Source organism: Lissotriton vulgaris, chromosome 3_1 (assembly GCF_964263255.1).
Source record: "Lissotriton vulgaris chromosome 3_1, aLisVul1.2, whole genome shotgun sequence".
Taxonomy (NCBI): domain Eukaryota; kingdom Metazoa; phylum Chordata; class Amphibia; order Caudata; family Salamandridae; genus Lissotriton; species Lissotriton vulgaris.
Window position 1 is genome coordinate 1,433,177,510 of NC_141689.1, and position 20,677 is coordinate 1,433,198,186.

The following is a 20,677-nucleotide window of genomic DNA, read 5'->3' on the forward strand; positions in this document are numbered from 1 at the left end:
CACTGCATAAGGCCCAGACTAATTGTCTTGTAGGGTCCTGGACTCCACGATCTCCATCACCCACACTTTTTGGCCAGGCTGAAACTCAACCAGAATGGCATTCTGGTTCATGACCTCCTGGCTGGCTTCTAAATTCATCTTAGCTTACTTTATATGTGTCTGGAGTGCCAGCATGTAGCCGACCATATCCTGAGGGGCCTTCCTGGGAGCTTGCTGCAACCCATCCTTGACCTGACTTAGCGGCCCGAGCACCCATTTCCCATACAGTAGCTCAAAGGGGCTAAGGCCAACCCCTTTATGAGGCACCTCCCGATATGCAAACACTAGGCATGGCAAGAGGATGACCCACTTTTGCCTCAAGGGCTCTGACAGGCCCATGATCATGCTTTTGTTGAACCTCTCAACAATCCCATAGATCTGAGGGTGGTAAGGAGTGGAGAATGTGTAGGTTACTCTACACTCCTCCCACATGGCCTTCATGTATACCAACATGAAGTTGGGATCACGGTCTGACATCACCTCCTTGGGGAACCCCACACAGGTAAAGATACCCAACAGTTCTCTGTCCACTGTGGTCGCAGTCACTGTCCTTAGAGAAATGGCCTCTGGGTACTTGGGCAGCGTGGTTCACCAAGACCAGGATGAACCTGTTGCCCATTGCTGTCTTGGGGTCCAGAGGTGCAACAATGTCAATGCCCACCATTTCAAAGGGGGTGCAGACAGGGAAAGGTTGAAGGGGAGCCCTGCATTTGCCTCCTGGTGTGCCACTGGACTGGCAGGTTGGACAGGACCTGCAGAAAGCATCTTAGGCCCTCCTCATTTGAGACCAATAAACAAGGGTGACAAGTCTGCCATAGTATTGTCCTGCCACAAATGACCTGCCAGGGGTACATCATAAACCAGCTCCAGTAGGAAAGTCCTGTAGCACTGGGGGATGCCCAACACATGTGTTGTCCTGGCTCAGGAACCTTGGACTCGCTATACAGAAGACTATCCCCCCAGAAATTCAGGTATCCCCTGGGTGTCCCCAGCTACCTGGGTGTGCTGCAGTACACCCACAAGAATAAGGCACTTCATCTGCGCCTTGCAGAACTCCTCCTTGGTGGGACCCCCTTCCTGCTGCCAGTTGGCCATTGCAGGTAGGTCCTCCATGGTGGCAAAATCCTCCCCTGTTAGCTCCGGGGCATCCCCCACAGGTTCAGCTTCTTGCCAGACTGTGGGAAATTTAGGAGCGGGTTTCCCATTCCCCTTGTCCTTCCTCTTTTTGGCAGGTACCTCAGCCATTCTTCCAGGCTCCAGGTCCTCTTGACTACTCTCTCAGGAGGCCATGGGCCGTGTGGTCAGGCACACCCATTAAAGCAACCCTAACACCTCCAAGTGAGGCCTGAGCTCCACCTCCTTCCAGATTGTGTGCTCCAGGTCATTGCCAAGGAGACATTACACAGGCATGGACAGACTCACAGTTACCTTCAAGGAACCGGAGACCCAACTCAAAGAGAACCAGAGGCACTGGGCGGTGACTCTTATGGTTGTCAGCTGTAACAACTTGGTGAAATGCATTAGAGACAACCTGCTCTGAGGTCATCAGATGACATATGACGGTTGTCGTGCTGACTCCAGTATCTCTCATAGACTCCATCTTCTGCCCATTGATAGTGATCCACTGCCTTTTATTTCCTAGTATCAATAGACATGTGGGTTCTCTTTGTCACCCAGGGACACTAGGGTAACCCCTACACTGTCCCCCCACACTAACTGGGACAATCTCCTCCCCAAAAGCTACACAGCCAACCCGAGTAACTGCCCACCTCCTGAGAAAACCTCCTCAGGTCAGAGAGCTTACTATCAAATAGATATTGGCACAGATCTGAAAAACAAAGACAGAACATGCGCTCCTTTGAAAACAAATTATACAGCCCCTGATAACCCTTTACTTCACTGCTCTTCAGCCAACCATGCAGTGCCTTGCAGAACGAGTCCATGCAATCCACCCAGGCCTGATGGGTCAATTTCTCGCTGTCCCTGAACTTCTGCCTATACTTCTCTGGGGTGAGACCATACTTCCTGACAAGGGGGAATATCCTTCATGGGGGAATATCTCATCTTGTCTCCCTTCTCCAGGGCCAGTAGAGTTTACCTCCCCTCACTAGGAATATACCTCCATAGACTAGCCCCCAATCCTGCTCAGGGATCTAGTGCATCTGCAAGGCAATCTCATACGCCTCAAAACACTTGTCAATATCATCTCCCACAACTAGGTCAAGCACTAGAACTCTAGGGATATGGACCCTCTTTTCTCCAGAGAGAGCACTGTAGGAACAATACCACCATTATTGCTGGACTCTAACTGCTTAGATCTGATGTTCAGCTCTGTAAGACTAAGCTCATGTGCCATTCTCCTTTCCTCCATGGATAGTCTCCTCTCATCCAATGCTTTCTCAGTCTTCTCTTTTGCTTAGGCTCTCTCAGCCTTCTCCTTTGTTGCATCTGTTGCCAGTTTCTTTGCCTCCATCCTGAGTCTGGCCATCTTCAGCCTGAATTCTCTCTCCTCCCTCTTCTCTGCCAGGTCCCCTGAAGAGAGGATGTGGGAAGACACACTGTTCCCTGCCCTAGCAGATGCCTCCACTTCAGGGGAAAATCATCGTGGAGAAACAGCAAAACCCTGGAAGCGCGCTCTGCCTACAAAAAAACCACCACAGCACACCACCAACTCATCAAATCAACAATGAAAAACTTTATCCAAGACAGAATCCTCTCCAACGCACACAACTCCAAGGAGCTCTTCACCATCATACAGGAATTCACCAAACCCAATAGAGAAACAACTGAGGTTCCCCTCTCCCAAGACCTCTTCAACAAACTCAGCTCCTTCTTTAACCGCAAGATCAAGACGCTCCACCACAACTTCGACGACCAAGACCAGGGCACCGCCTCAACTCCTACCTCCAACTACGCCACCCAACAGACCCTTCTCACCTAGATCCCTCTCACCACAGAAGACACCTTAAAAACAATAAAGAGCATCTACTTTGAAGCACCTTTTGAGCCCTGCCAGTTGCACATCTTCCACAGGGATGCCACTGCCTGTCAAGAACCTGATCCACAACTCTGTGCTTCCGCAGGAGCCGATGAAATTCCTCAATTCCCAAACTCCACTACTCAGCGCATATAGCATCCAAGCAGCAAAGAAGGGGAAAAGGGGAGTTGGAAGAAAAGAGAAACACGCCACACCTTGCTTCTGCTAGACAGGACTTCTACGTCTTTGTTCGGTCTTCCTGTGAAAAGAACAGTTTTAACAACAAACTCTAAATCTAAATTTACATATTACCTGACCCAGACCTTGGTTACCTGTCCTAGTTTGGTGGCTATCTGTTCTCTTATGGCGTTGTCTGCTTTCAGCAACTTTGTGTATCTTTTCTGTGCTGTCACTAAGATAGATTAAACAATATGGGTTTAATGACTAATTTCGCTATAACACTGTACTCACTCTATTGCCTAAACCTTTCTCTAAATACCTTGATTTGTGTTTTCTTGTCTTTCACCTGATGGAGACTTCTACTAAATTACAAATTCCAGTGGAAGAGTCCCGGAAAAGTTCTCTGCCAAAGTTGGTAAGTAATTTTATGAAACTGAATTTCCAATTCACAGCAATTACAACTGCCGTACGGAGTTTGCGGTTTACGTTCTAACTTGCACCTGCGGTCTACGATATGTAGGCAGTAGGGGCGCTCAGGTGCATGTTAGAATACTGCAGCACCTTCGCGCTATAGTTAATCACGACGGGGCATACCCGGTGGCACGCCACTTCAACAGCAGACACAACAGGGATCTGTCATGTCTCAATTACTACGTCATCGATGCTGTTGCTCCCTTAAGGCGAGGTGGTGACCGTGATAAACTTTTACGCCGACTAGAAACGCAGAATATCATCAAACTTGACAGCAAACAACCCAACGGGTTGAATGCGACAGAGGACATGCACAACTTTCTGTAAAAACATTTATCCACTGTATATACTGTGAACACAGCATATTAAATGAATTCTTAACGTGAGATGAGCCAAGCAAATACATTGAATTATGTACATTCTGTAAATATATGAAATCTTGAATTCAAGCACCTGTTTCAGGTATTCTGTAGTCCTGTTTCTTAGATCTGAGTTAGCTGCCTGGTTCTTTGAACAGTGCAGTCTTTTAACAAATATTTTGGGAATTGTCTTCTTTTGGTGGTTTTTTTACACTGTACATTTAATCAAGCACTTTTTCTTCAAACACAGCTGTTTTGTAAATAGTCCTTATATATTTATGATATATTAGAAAATATTTTTGTAATATATGAAAAGATATTTTTATAAATACATGGGACTGATACCTGAATCTGTGTTTTTCACATTAAGGTGCTGTTTTTCGGTGTTACACAGTATTTGTTTTCACGAGAGGTTGTGCCCAGCTACGGAATATTTTACATTACACAGCTATGATTTGCATCCTTTGAATAATTTTTCATGCTTTTGTTTGGTACATTTTCCATATTGTGTTCTTTCTGACTCACTGTGAGATATATCATGCATTCATGCATATTATTTTGTCTCATTTACTGATGCCCCAATAACATCAGCGCATTCATGCAGTTATTTTGTTCTTTTGCAAAAAAATTCTGGTTTTATGTTTATGTTATCAGAAATCAATTTGGATTGCCTTTAATAGTCATGAAGCATGAAACAATATATTTTTCTGTTTGTTTCTTTTGATGCAACTAAGTTACATTGTCATAGCGTTATTGTGCACTGTATCTTTAAACTGTGTGTCTCCAACATTTTGGCACAACCAAGTGACTCACGTTTTGGTAGGTGTGGCCCAACAGGGTGGGTCAGCACTGCAATTATAAAAGAAGTTTCCAGTTGTAAAATGTGGTCTGTGAAAAAGACTACGTTTGTAGTCGAAACGTTGCATTTTGGAAGGCACTAGGAACAATAAATAACATCTTGCCTGGATTACGTGGGGTCTGTTTCTTCTCTCGCCGCTGCCGGTGGAGGTTTGAAGATTGTGCTGATATATATATATATATATATATATATATATATATATATATATATATATATATATATATATATATATATTCACTGAAAAACCACAGGTTTCACACCAGTTATAGTTAGGAATTAGCATTTAAAAAACCTTTGAAATTCACTGAAAAAACCATAGGTTTCACACCAGTTATAGTTAGGAATTAGCATTTAAAAAACCTATTAAATTCACTGACAAAACCAGTTATAGTTAGCTGGAAATTTTACTGATATAAAACCAATGAAATTCCACGTTATAGTTAGTTGGACTCACTATAACTTGCGCGTGCAATGCACTGCTGATGACGTCACATATTACATCACTCATGACATGGTCAGTGACATCACTCATGACATCACTGATGACACCATCCAGTGAATATGTGTCTTTCTGAAAAATAAATATTAGTGAGTAATGTTTAAATATTTAAATATATATATTATTGTTTCACTTTGTGTATAAGTGGCTACATGTGTTGGTAAGTAGCTACATGCGTATGTATATGGGTTATTAGATGTTTCTCTTAGTATCAGTATGAGTGTCTATATGGTTTGGTGGGGGTATTACTTAGCACATAGATGCATGAGTGACTGACTCGCTGTTTGTATGTGTTTTGAAGACAGCATATGTGCAGGACTGTATGGATGGATGAGTGTGTATATGTGTTTGTTAGTGAGTGAATGACTGTCTCACTAGTGTCTTTATCAGTAACTACATATGTTTTAATCTAGTATATGTGAATATTGATGTATATAAGTGAGTATATGTGAGAGTAAGAGATTGTAAGAGTTCCTGTTTAAATAAGTATGTGTTTCTATAAGTGATTGTTTAAGAGAATAAATATGTGTAATTTTCAATACAAGTAAGGTGGAAGTGTGTGTATAACTCTATATTCAAATAAATGGATGTTCAATAGTTTATTTGCACGTGTGAGTATGTGTGTGAGTAACTTTTGGATGACTGTCGGTGTGTAACAGGATGTATAGGTGTATCACTTCATATGATAAGTGAGTATATGTATGAGTGACTATATAGAACTGTTGGTGAATGACTGGATGTGCATATAGATGGTGGAATTACTGAATTGCTTGTTGTAACTGATATGGGTATCTCCATTTTTTTTTAAATTTCAGTTTCTATTTTTGAATATGTGTTTCAAGGGTTACATTACAGTGAAAGGAGGTCTGTCACTATGTCACAAGGATGGTGTCATCAGTGATGTCATGAGTGATGTCACTGACCATGTCATGAGTGATGTAATATGTGACGTCATCAGCAGTGCATTGCACGCGCAAGTTATAGTGAGTCCAACTAACTATAACGTGGAATTTCATTGGTTTTATATCAGTAAAATTTCCAGCTAACTATAACTGGTTTTGTCAGTGAATTTAATAGGTTTTTTAAATGCTAATTCCTAACTATAACTGGTGTGAAACCTATGGTTTTTTCAGTGAATTTCAAAGGTTTTTTAAATGCTAATTCCTAACTATAACTGGTGTGAAACCTGTGGTTTTTCAGTGAATTTCAAAGGTTTTTTTAATGCTAATTCCTAACTATATAAGACCTGAAAGCCCACCAGGAATCTCCAGTATGCGCCAGGGGACTGCATTGCAGAGAGGTGTAATGAAGCCACAACCCTTTTTACACCTCTCTGCAACGCAGCCCCCGTGCATGTTTGAAGAGGGGAAACTAATTCCCCTTGCATACTGGGGGCCCCTGGGGGCCTATTAGCCCACCTGGAACCTCCAGTATGCGCCTGGGGCTGCATTGCAGAGGTGTAATGAGACTATGCCCCTTGTTACACCTCTCTGCAACGCAGCCCACTGCCGCGTTTGCAGAGGGGGAACTAATTCCCCTTGCATACTGGGGGTCCCTGGGGTCAACTAGTCCACCAGGAGCCTCCAGTATGCACGAGGGAGCTGCATTGCAGAGAAGTGTAATGAGGCCACACCCTTGTTACACCTCTCTGCAATGCAGGCCACTGGCGCCTTTGCAGAGGGGGGACTAATTCCCCTTGCATACTGGGGGTCCCTGGATCATATCTGCCCAAACACCGATATTCCGAACGATTGTAAATGACTTTTCTTGAGAAACATTTGGATTTGGATTATCATGTCCTATACTTTGGAATTTTTGAAAGACTGACTTTGAGGATGCTATAAATTACTCAAGTCTGCCCGAATTGTGTGGGTAAAATTGATACCTAGTCACTTTGAATAGGAATATACTTATGTCTCGTCTAACATTTGGAAGAAATATCTAGTTATATGACAACGGGATACCGACATAACTTGAAGGAAATAAGAACGCCCTGAAGAAGTTCTGTTGTACAGAACGAAACGTTTCGGCTGGCTGTGGTACATAAACTTAAGGAAAATAAAAGCATTTGAATATACACCAAGATTCAGCGCTTCAATAAGTACTCTAAGTGATATGATTTGATTGGACTCATTGTGAAAGTGGTGCTGTGCCAAACTTTGGAATATTCTCCACTACTCTCTACTACTTACTCTCTCCCACTCTCTACTACTCACTCTCTACTGCTCTCTACTACTCACTCTACTACTTACTCTCTACTACTCTCTACTACTCAGTCTCTACTACTCACTCTCTACTACTCTCTACTACTCACTCTACTATTCACTCTACTACTCTCTACTACTCACTCTGCTACTCTCTCTACTGCTCTCTACTACTCTCTACTACTCACTCTCTACTCTCTATTACTCACTCTCTACTCTCTACCTCTCTACCTCTCTACCTCTACACCTCTACCTCTCTACCTCTCTCTACACGCACACATATAGACATATATGCATATATATATGTGCATATGCATTTATATATATGTATGTGTATATATAAAAAAACAACTAAACATTTTTTTTTCTAATCAGCTACTTTTAAAACTGTCATTCTTTTTCCCCATGGTACACTCCCCGGTACGCTTACCGGTGCGCGTACCGGGCGCTCACCCCGCGAAAATCAAAAAAAAAAATTATTTTTTTTTTGCCCCGTGGGGCCCTTTTATGGCCCCCACATCAAACCTAGGGGGTCAAGGGGGGTCTACTCTGCCCCCTTATGGTCATTTCCCCCTTTGTTTTGGCCACCTCTTGTGTCTCGATCCTACCGAGACACAAGATGGCGGCCGCTCCGGACTGTTTAGAATGTTTACAGACCCCCCAGAGCCAATCAGCTTTCTCCGCGCAAGTCGCGGTAAGCGCCCGGTGCGCGTACCGGTGCGCGTACCGGAGCGCGGCTATAGATATATATATTTTTTTGAACCTTAATTACTCAAAATCCACTGGAGCACATATCTTGAGACATAGCAAAGGCACATCGGGCTACCAGTCCCTACAATTTTGCCAAGTTTGGTGGAAATCCATTCAGCCGTTCGGGCTAAAAGTGAAATCGACCGCCCTATGGAAATTAACATGGGGAAAACGCGTTTTGGGACCCCCCTTTTATCTCGGCCCCCGCTTGATGAATCCCCCCCAAACTTTCAGGGAAGGACCGGACCGCCATGAGACCATTTTCCTGAAAATTTCAGGCAGATTCGTCAACCGGCGCCAAAGTTATTCAAAATAGAATGTTGAGATTTAACATTGAAAATTATCCTAACTATAACTACCTACTGGCGACCGCCAGTAGGTAATATATATATATATATATATATATATATATATATACATTCACCACCAAATGAAATTATACTCGCACTCCTCCAGGATGTCGTTTTACAGCAGGTTTATTTTAACAGTGTACCATTACAGCACACTGCTGTTAACCTACGCTTTTCAATCTTACGATATTGATCACGGTTACAAACATTTGTCCCTTCTCAGTTTCAACCTTATATACCAGGAAATCATAACAGCATTATTATGATGCATTATGGTACTGGTAGTTACATGTTAAATTAATTTCATTTGTTTAATTTCACTTTCGTGGTATGTATATGATTGCATTATTAAGAATGGTATCGGTCTATGCAGATGTATTTGTCAACATTAATTTATCATAGCGCTATGTTAAACATCACAACATCTTTCATATTTAATCTCTCAGTGAGTTAAGATGGACAAGTGTTGTTCACATGCATCCATAGTATGATCACATGTGAATACCCATTGTCTTGTTAAACATAATGTTAACGCGCATTTTAAATTCTCTGGGGACTTAGTGCCCACATTTGGAGACATGCATACATTGTTGACCCACATTTGTCTTAATATTGACCAGAACATATCTGGATTGGTGAAAGTTGCTCAGAGGTGTACATAAAGTTCCTCATCCTGTTCAGACCCCCAGGGCTTTTAGTTTTAAAATGAATTATAAGTCTCGATTCTAGTTGACGTAGGGTCATCAGTCTATTTCCACCTCTTTCTTTTATCGGTACTGTTGCTAGTCCATTGATGTCATATGTTATGTTATGTTATGTTATGTTACGGTTATTTATTGTGCGCACAGATACTCCAGCCAAGGAGCGTCCTGGCGCAGAGACAAGGTAGAACGTAACACAACAGGAGAGTAAAAACAAAACAGCTAAAACAGGAAGGTTTTTATAGCCCTCCGAAAGGTCAAAAGGTCCTCCATCAGACGGATTTCAACCGGCAGGGAGTTCCATGCTGACGCGGCCATTACCCTAAACGAGCGGCCTCCCATGCGACTGAGCCTGAATCTGGGGACCACCGCAAGGGCCAGACCCTGGGAACGGAGGCTACGGGTGGGAACATAAAAAGAAAGACAACTCGACAGGATTTCCGGGCCAATACCTCTCAAGATCTTAAAGGCAAGGCACAAAACCTTGAAGAGGATGCGCTTCCTAACCGGAAGCCAATGTAGGGAGCGGAGGACACCTGTCACCGAGCAGAATCTGGGCAAGCCAACAATCGCCCTCGCCGCAGCATTCTGAACCCGTTGCAAGCGGGTTAGCTCGGCCTGGTTGGCCCCAGCCAGGAGAGAGCTGGCGTAGTCCAGGCGAGAGATGATAGTGGCCTGGATCACCAGCTGCCTGGTTGGGGCATCAAAGAACTTGAGAACAGGTCTCAAGCCCCTCAGGAGTCCAAAGCAGCAGGCCGCAGTTTTTTTTGTATGCCCTACAAAGGAAAGGCCCGCATCCAGCCATACCCCCAGGTTTTTCACCTCCGATACCGGGATCGGAGTAGGTCCCAACTCTGAGGGCCACCAGTGGTCACCCCACAGCTCCACTCCCTTACCGACGACCATCACCTCTGTTTTTGTGGCATTTAGCTGAAGGCAATTGCCTGTCAGCCAGCTAGCCACCGCCTTCAGTCCAGACTGAAACCTGGGGGCCTCAACCTCCGCATCCCCGCTGAGAGTAACCGCCAGCTGTGTGTCGTCGGCATATGAGACCAAAGTTAGGCCCCACTGCCTAGCGACATCAGCCAGCGGTCTCACGTAAAGGTTGAACAACGTGGGGCTCAGCGAGGACCCTTGCGGAACCCCCATGGCCAGCGGTTGGTAATTGGACTTGAAGGGAGGGATGGCAACACAGAAGGAGCGGTCATCTAAGAAGGAGCGGAACCATTGCAGCGCCTGACCGCCAATGCCAATCTCCTCGAGCCGATGCAGGAGGATGCTGTGGTCTACCGTATCAAAGGCGGCGCTAAGGTCTAACAAAATAAGCGCCGCCGTTTGACCAGCATCCAACCTTGCCCGGAGATGTTCCACCATCACAAGTAACGCGGTTTCCGTACTGTGCCCAGCACGGAATCCGTTTTGTGTGGGGTCGAGGGCATTGGTCCGTACCAGATGTTCAGACAGGGCCAGATTGACATGGGCCTCAGTGATCTTGGCTGGCCAGGGTAGCAACGAAATGGGGCGATAACTTTCAGGCTTGGAAGGGTCCAGGGTGGGCTTTTTAATAATTGGGGACACCACGGCTTGTTTCCACTTAGATGGAACAACTCCCGTTTCCAAGGAAAGGTTGACGAGGGAACATACAGCTGGATGCCCCATAAAAGCCTGATCTCGGAAGAGAGCAGGCCTTACTGGATCGGATGGAGATCCAGATTTGACTTGCAGCGCAAGTTTGTCAAAACCGTCCAAGGTAAGGGGGGGTAAGGGGTAAGGGGGGGATATCCTTCCATGTCTTTTTTTCATGAGTTAGCATGTGCTTAGCCATTGCATAGCTCAGATCACGATTATCAATGGCACGGATATGCTCCAATATTCTTTTATGTAGAGGGCAGATGGTACTTCCGATGTACCTTTTACCACAAAAGCATTGTAGTAGGTACACCACATGTGTGGTTTTGCAGGTGATGGTTCCTTCCACAGTGAAGATTTTTCCTTTTGGGTCCTTTATTTTTGTTACATTACGTCCCACTTGACAAGCCTTACATTGGCTACATTTTGTAAAGCCATTTCTTCTTCCATCCAGCCAGTTATTAGATTTTTTCTTCTTTTCTTCAAAATGGCTATTGTTGACCAATTTATCCTGTAAAGATGGTGCTTCTCTGAATGTCATTTGTGGGAATTGGCCAAGTTCCTTACCTATATCGGGATCTTTTATTAAGACATGCCAATATTTTTGAAGTGTCTTTCGTATCTTTTGGCTTTCCTTAGTGTAAGTCAGTATCATTCTAATTGGTTCCTTTGGGGGTAGTTCAGTTTCTAATTTTCTTTGTGGGATCAATGTTCCAATTCGATTCTTTTCTCTTGCTCTCTTTTCACCTCGTTCGATGTCACATTTTTTATATCCCCTTTTACTGCATCTGGCTGCAGTTTCTTTGAACTTCTTTTCCATCTCACTTTGATTTGAACAATTTCTCTTCATCCTGATAAATTCCCCGTAGGGTATATTCTTTTTCAGTACTTCAGGATGGAAACTTTGTCCATGTAATATGCTGTTCGTGGCTGTTGTTTTTCTGTAGACTGTTGTTTCCAGCTGACCATTATGGACATATACTCTTGTGTCTATGAATACTATTTCACTTGTGCTTATGTTATATGTGAAATTCAGTCCCACTTCATTGTTGTTCAGGATTTCTATGTATTCCAAAAATTCATTCTTTGGTCCATTCCATATTAAGAATAGGTCGTCTATAAATCGCATCCAGAGAATCACTCTGGCTGTGTATTGGTCTTTTCCTTCTCTCCAAGCCACCATTTTCTCCCACCAACCCATTACTAGGTTGGCGTAGCTTGGAGAGAAGGAAACTCCCACTGCTGTGCCACAGACTTAATTAAACAACAGGGGGTGGTGATGGACAGAGTTTCTGAATTAAGCAGAATACTCTCACCCAGTCAAGAGATCAGGGCTTAATCCAACACCGTTTTTTAGCTCACTGCACCATCCCAGCTCAGAACCTGGCTATATGCATATTAGTCTGTCCCTGGCCCAGTGTATCATGGGAACAGGGCAAACCAAACTACCAAGCCAATTCTTTCACTGGGAAGGAAACAAGCTACCGGAGACTTGAGTATAGTGTACCTTGTTGAAAATAAAAACATTGTTTTTAAGGCACATCTCTACCATATCCATAAGCATACCACAATGCTTCAATTGTTCTATTGGTTTTTGTTTTAAAAAGTATTTTACTGCTGTCAGGCCCAGTTCATGATTTATTGAGGTGTAAAGAGATACAACATCTATGGTTACTAGCTGGTAACCATCCATCCATTCAATATTCATCAAGTGTCTGAGGAAATCCCCCGTGTCCTTTATATACGAGGGGAAAGGTGGGCACAATAGGGGCTAAAAAGTAGTCTACATAGGTGGCGACATTCTCGTATAGAGACCCACAACTGGAGATGATCGTTCTCCCAGGGGGTTTATTTAATGTCTTATGGACTTTCGGGAGAAAGTATAACGTTGCCATGATTGGGATTTGGTTTTTGAGAAATTGAACTTCGTTGTCATTCAATAGACCTGAATCTTGCCAGTTTTTTAATTGGATTTCTAAGTCCTTTGTCATTTCATTGATCAGATTTTTGTTCAACCTTTTGTAGTTGTTGGTGTCCATTAATTGGCGCATTGCTTCTTTGATATAATCCTCTTTGTTTTGGATTACTATATTCCCGCCTTTGTCGGCGGGTTTGATTTCTAAATTATCATTTGCCATTAACGCCATCAATGCTTTCCGTTCGTCTGTAGTCAAGTTCTCTTTTTGCTTTGTATTAATGTTATTCAATTTGTCCAATTCCTCATTTACCAGATCGTAAAAAATGTCAATTTTGTTGCCCAGATGCAATATAGGGCAAAATTTGGATTGTTTTCTGAAATTCGTACATGGGTGACCACTGGTTGCCTGTCCCATGTCATTTAATATTTGAGTGTCTGAGATGTTATCTTCATTTGTTTCATGTACCAGCTCATGAGCTGTTCTTAGTGCTGGTATGTCCTGAATGCTCCATCCTTGATTATCGTTGGTGTTAGTACTGATAGTAGTTAAGTCCATGTTTTGTCTGCCTTGTTTTTTAAAGAACTTGGCTCGTTTCATCTTTCTTACGTACTTGTAGAGATCAATCTTGGTTTCCACTGGATCCCAATGTTTTTCTGGACAGAATGTCAGTCCTTTATTTAATAGAGTCTCTTCTGCTGTAGTTAGTACGTGTTTTGACAAGTTGATAATTAGGTATGGCTCATTTTCTTCAGGATCATTTATGCGTTCCAGCAATTACCAAAAGGCAGAGGCAAAGGCAGAGGAAGGGGCTTTTCAAGAGGACGTGGAAAAGGGAGTGGATCGCAAGCACCAGGGGGAAAAAACGTAAAACCAGACGAAGCAAAAGGAAAAAATCAGGGATACAATTTGAGGAACAGAGTAACGAACGCATAAATGATCCTGAAGAAAATGAGCCATACCTAATTATCAACTTGTCAAAACACGTACTATCTAGAGTGGAAGAGACTCTATTAAATAAAGGACTGACATTCTGTCCAGAAAAACATTGGGATCCACTGGAAACCAAGATTGATCTCTACAAGTACGTAAGAAAGATGAAACTGGCCAAGTTCTTTAAAAAACAAGGCAGACAAAACATGGACTTAACTACTACCAGTACTAACACCAATGATAATCAAGGATGGAGCATTCAGGACATACCAGCACTAAGAACAGCTCATGAGCTGGTACATGAAACAAATGAAGATAACATCTCAGACACTCAAATATTAAATGACATGGGACAGGCAACCAGTGGTCACCCATGTAGGAATTTCAGAAAACAATTCAAATTTTGCCCTATATTACATCCGGGCAACAAAATTGACATTTTTTACGATCTGGTAAATGAGGAATTGGACAAATTGAATGACATTAATACAAAGCAAAAAGAGAACTTGACTACAGACGAACGGAAAGCATTGATGGCGTTTATGGCAAATGATAATTTAGAAATCAAACCCGACGACAAAGGCGGGAATATAGTGATCCAAAACAAAGAGGAGTATATCAACGAAGCAATGCGCCAATTAATGGACACCAACAACTACAAAAGGTTGAACAAAAATCTGATCAATGAAATGACAAAGGACTTAGAAATCCGATTAAAAAACTGGCAAGATTCAGGTCTATTGAATGACAACGAAGTTCAATTTCTCAACAACCAAACCCCAATCATGGCAACGCTATACTTTCTCCCGAAAGTCCATAAGACATTAAATAAACCCCCTAGGAGACCGATCATCTCCAGTTGTGGGTCTCTATACGGGAATGTCGCCACCTATGTAGACTACTTTTTAGACCCTATTGTGCCCACCTTACCCTCGTATGTAAAGGACACAGGGGATTTCCTCAGACACTTGATGATTATTGAATGGATGGATAGTTACCAGCTAGTAACCATAGATGTTGTATCTCTTTACACCTCAATAAATCATGAACTGGGCCTGACAGCAGTAAAATACTTTTTAAAACAAAAACCAATAGAACAATTGAAGCATTGTGGTATGCTTATGGATATGGTAGAGATGTGCCTTAAAAACAATGGGGCATATTATCAAGGGGGTTTATCTCCACTTTTTTGGCTTTAAAAGCCAAGAAAGCGGAGATAAAATTATCTCCCTATTATCTAGCTGTCGCTAACACCAGTTAGTGACAGCTAGTAGGAGATAGCGACCATCTTGGGCCCCACTTTGCATGTCAGTGATATTTATCACTAATGACATGCAAAGTGGGCGTGCCAAGATGTTAGCGACTGGAAACAGTCGCTAACATCGCTATCTCCTAATACCAACTTTTGGAGATATTCGCGCTAAGCACGAATATCTCCAAAAGCTAACACCTGCCCTGAGCAGTTCTTAGCCATGTTATCCAATGGGTGGGTGGATAACATGGCTAAGAGCATTAGCTCGGTAATGCATGAATATCGCTGACTTTTCAGCGATATTCATGCATTGCGGCCGATTTTTATCGCATTTGCGATAAGCCTTGGTAATGCCAAGGTTTATCTGCGATAAAAATCGCTGCAGCTCAGCTGTAAATTTTTGTCTCTAACCAAGCAATAGCGATAATTATCGCTATTGCTTGGTAATATGCCCCAATGTTTTTCTTTTCAACAAGGTACACTATACTCAAGTCTGTGGTACAGCAATGGGAGTTTCCTTCTATCCAAGCTACGCCAACCTAGTAATGGGTTGGTGGGAGAAAATGGTGGCTTGGAGAGAAGGAAATGACCAATACACAGCCAGAGTACTGGCTGCGATTTATAGACGACCTATTCCTAATATGGAATGGACCAAAGAATTAATTTTTGGAATATACGGAAATCCTGAACAACAATGAAGTGGGACTGAATTTCACATATAACATAAGCACAAGTGAAATAGTATTCCTAGACACAAGAGTATATGTCCATAATGGTCAGCTGGAAACAACAGTCCACAGAAAAACAACAGCCATGGACAGCATATTACATGGACAAAGTTTCCATCCTGAAGTACTGAAAAAGAATATACCCTACGGGGAATTTATCAGGATGAAGAGAAATTGTTCAAATCAAAGTGAGATGGTCAAGAAGTTCAAAGAAACTGCAGCCAGATTCAGTAAAAGGGGATATAAAAAATGTGACATCGGTCGAGATGAAAAGAGAGCAAGAGAAAAGAATCGAATTGAAACATTGATCCCACAAAGAAAATTAGAAACTGAACTACCCCCAAAGGAACCAATTAGAATGATACTGACTTACACTAAGGAAAGCCAAAAGATACGAAAGACACTTCACAAATATTGGCATGTCTTACTAAAAGATCCGGACATAGGTAAGGAACTTTTCCAATTTCCACAATGACATTCAGAAAAGCACCATCTTTACAGGATAAATTGGTCAATAGCCATTTTGAAGAAAAGAAGAAAAAATCTAATAACTGGCTGGATGGAAAAAGAAATGGCTTTACAAAATGTAGCCAATGTAAGGCTTGTCAAGTGGGACGTAATTTAACAAAAATAAAGGACCCAAAAGGAAAAATCTTCACTGTGGAAGGAACCATCACCTGCAAAACCACACATGTGGTGTACCTACTACAATGCTTTTGTGGTAAAAGGTACATCGGAAGTACCATCTGCCCTCTACATAAAAGAATATTGGAGCATATCCAAGCCATTGATAATCGTGATCTGAGCTATGCAATGGCTAAACACATGCTAACTCATGAAAAAAAGACATGGAAGGATATGACATACAGTGGACTAGCAACAGTACCGATAAAAGAAAGAGGTGGAAATAGACTGATGACCCTATGTCGACTTGAATCGAGACTTATAATTAGTTTCAAAACTAAAAGCCTTGGGGGTCTGAACGGGGATAAGGAACTTTATGTACACCTCTGAGCAACTTTCACCAATCCAGATATGTTCTGGTCAATATTAAGACGAATGTGGGTCAACAATGTATGCATATCTCAAAATGTGGGCACTAAGTCCCCAGAGAATTGAAAATGCGCGTTAACATTATGTTTAACAAGACAATGGGTATTCACATGTGAGCATTCTATGGATGCATGTGAACAACACTTGTCCATCTTAACTCACTGAGAGATTAAATATGAAAGATGTTGTGATGTTTAACATAGCGCTATGATAAATGAATGTTGACAAATACATCTGCATAGACCGATACCAGTCTTAATAATGCAATCATATACATACCGCGAAAGTGAAATGAAACAAATGAAATTAATTTAACATGTAACTACCAGTACCATAATGCATCGTAATAATGCTGTCATGATTTCCTGGTATATAAGGTTGAAACTGAAAAGGGACAAATGTTTGTAACCGTGATCAAGATTGTAAGATTGAAACGCGTAGGTTAACAGCAGTGTGCTATAATGGTACACTGTTAAAATAAACCTGCTGTAAAACGACATCCTGGTGGAGTGCGAGTATAATTTCATTTGGTGGTGAATTTACTACAGGGAAAGCCCGTCCCTGAAACTCGCACCAGCTGTGAGAAGAGTGCCTTCGGTAACGGGATTACTTTGTTGGTAAAAAAAGAATATATATATATACATATAACCCCACCTACTTGTAGATCTTCTATTCTTTCTTTATGTAAGTCTCTATGTATTACTTGTAGAAAGTACTGCCAATACTACAGTTCTTATCATTCTATATCTCAACGAACCAGGATACTCAGTCTTTGCAATATTCTTGAATTTCCAATTACTGTTGCATTGCTTGCTAGGGTTACATATATTTAGTCACTGTGTAATTCCCATCTATATTAAGCAGACAAATTGCTCTCTCTGTAGACCTTTGCTGTCAGAGCTTGTCACTAGAAAATACGCTTACTGTTTAATGAGCGCTAATCTTCTCAACTCAGTATCTTCGACAAAACCTTAACTGTGAATTGTTAGACTTACTGCAGCCGCGGGAAGAAAGTCTAACTGCAGAGAGTTAGTTGAAGTACTCACTGCGCAGGATACCAATCTCGAAAAACGGAAGCCAAAGTAAAAGTGTCCGTTCACCTCAGGGCTTCAGTTGAAGTGCGCACTTCTCAGCGAGAGCATTCCTCAGCACAGGTGAGTTTGCTGAGGAGCCTCTAAACACTAGACTGCTACCGAATGAATCGCTCCGGCGGCCATCTTGGAATTCCGCTGCCAAGCGATCATTCGAGGAGAGAAAAACAGAGATGACCATCGATTTGACAGATACCAACCAGGTCGTCAACAATAGTTTCCTTGTGTTTTAACATTAACTGGGAGAATTTTGAGGTTAACAGAGGGTTGCTTAAATCCAGTCCTGACAGTAGCCCCCACTACAACTCCTCCCTCAACCTCTTTTGGCTTTTTTGGATACTTCTTATGAAATTCTTTAATCAATCTTGAAGCCTGCAAATTACTTTTTGGTTGCCAGGTTCTTTCTTCAGGACCATAACCTTTCCAATCTATCAAGTAAAATAATTCTCCTTTCTTGATCTTGGAATCTATGATTCTTTTTACCTCAAACTCGTCCTCAGAAAAAACCTTAATAGGCGTAGGTGGACCTTTCCTTCTCAAATTTGAGGGGCTCTTTCGGATCAAAGAAACATGGAACACTGAATGGTTCTTTAGCTTAAAAGCTAAACGAATCGGAACACTGACCGGATTCACCATTTTCTCAACTTGAAAGGGACCGATAAATTTAGGCTGAAATTTCCGATTCCCTTTTAGTCGCAGATTGCGAGTAGATAACCAAACCTCCTGCCCTGGCTCATAAACAGGACTAACTCGCCTCTTTTTGTCAGCTTACCTCTTGTAAGAAACCTTGGCCTTAACAAGATTCTTTGTAGCCTGTTGGTAAGTCTCTTGCAGATTTTGAACTACCTCTTCTACTGCTGGGACATCGCTCTCCTGTTTACCTACAAATGTGTTTGGATGCCTACCAGAGTTCAATAAGAAGGGAGAGAACCCAGTAGAAGAATGGACTGCATTATTATAGGCGAACTCCGCCGCCCAGATAATCTCTGGCCAATCCCCCTCAAGGTCCATCAGAAACAAACGCAAATACTGGTTCAGTTCCTGATTAACTCTTTTCGTTTGACCGTCTGTCTCAGGATGGAAACTAGACGACAAACGAGAGTCAATGTCTAACCTCTTTAGGAAAGACCTCCAAAAATGAGATATAAATTGGGGATCTCGATTGGAAATCACCACCTTTGGAATGCCATGTGCTCTGACTACATGCTGAGTGAAAAGGGAAGATAATTGTGTAGGATTAGGAATGGACTTCAAGTGAATGAAATGACTCATCTTAGTGAAATGATCCACTACCACCCAGATAACTGAAAACCCTTGATTGGAAGGAAGTTCCACAATGAAATCCATAGAGGCAGTATGCCATGGATAGGGAGCTAGTGGTAAAGGAAGCAAATCCCCATGTGGAGCCCTTCTAACAGATTTTCCTTTAATGCATTGTTCACAAGAGGCAACATGTTGTCCCACCAGAGCTTCCATCTCCGGCCACCAAAATTCACGCTGTACCAATTCCAAAGTCTTCTTAACTCCCTTGTGCCCCACCAGAAGATCATCATGAAAATGCTGAATAAGCATAGTTTGGAGTTCCTGATTTGGCACAAACAGCTTTCCTTTGTAATATGGTCGACCATCCTTAATCTCTTGATTCTTCTCTTGTTTGGACCATTCTTCCAGATTAAATTGGGCTAACACCAAATGCAATTGATTCTCAAATTCTGGAAACTGGATTACCCCAATTATTGTATTCTTGGGAATTATCAATTCCTTCTCCGGAGTCGGAATTTCCTCTCCATCATCCAGACGTGACAAGGCGTCCACTTTACCATTGTTGACCCCAGGCTTATAAGTCAAAACAAAATTATAATCTGCAAAAAGCAATGACCACTGCAGTTGTCTAGGAGTCAGAGTTCGGGCAGACTTCAAGAATTGTAAATTTCCATGACCAGTATAGACTGTAACTTCGTGTTGAGCCCCCAACAGGTAGTGTCTCCACTCCTGAAAGGCATCTTTGACGCCCAATAATTCCTTATCCGCAATGGAATAAGTAAATTCGTCCGGGGTCAATTTACGAGATCGATAAGCAACCGGGTGAAGTTGGCCAGTCAGTCTGTTCCTTTGAGATAGTATACCACTAATTGCCAAATTGGAGGCATCTGCTTCCTAAAAGAAAGGCTCTTCTGGATTAGGATGTAAGAGCACTGGGGCCGTGGTAAAGACTCTCTTTAAATCACAAAAAGCTTCCTCAGCCTCTGTTGTCCACTCAAACTTGACTCCTTTTCTCAGCAAACTAGTTAAGGGAGAAACTTTCTTGGAGAAATTTTCAATGAAGCTCCTGTAAAATTCCCGAAACCTATGAAACTCTGCACCTGTTTCACAGTACGCGGTGATGGCCCTCTTGGATCGTCTTCACTTTGGCTTTTTACATCGCCACCCCGTCCGGTGACAGAACACATCCCAAAAATTCCACTTGACTGGAATGAAACACACACTTCTCCAACTTCACATATAGTTGATGCTCCCATAATTTCTTTAAAATGGCTCGTACAAGCAGAATATGTTCCTTCAAATTTTCAGAAAATATGAGTATGTCATTTAAATAGACTACTGCAAAACGATCCAGAAATTCTCTCAAGACGTCGTTTACAAAATGTTGAAAAGCAGCAGGAGCATTGCACAATCCAAAGGGCAT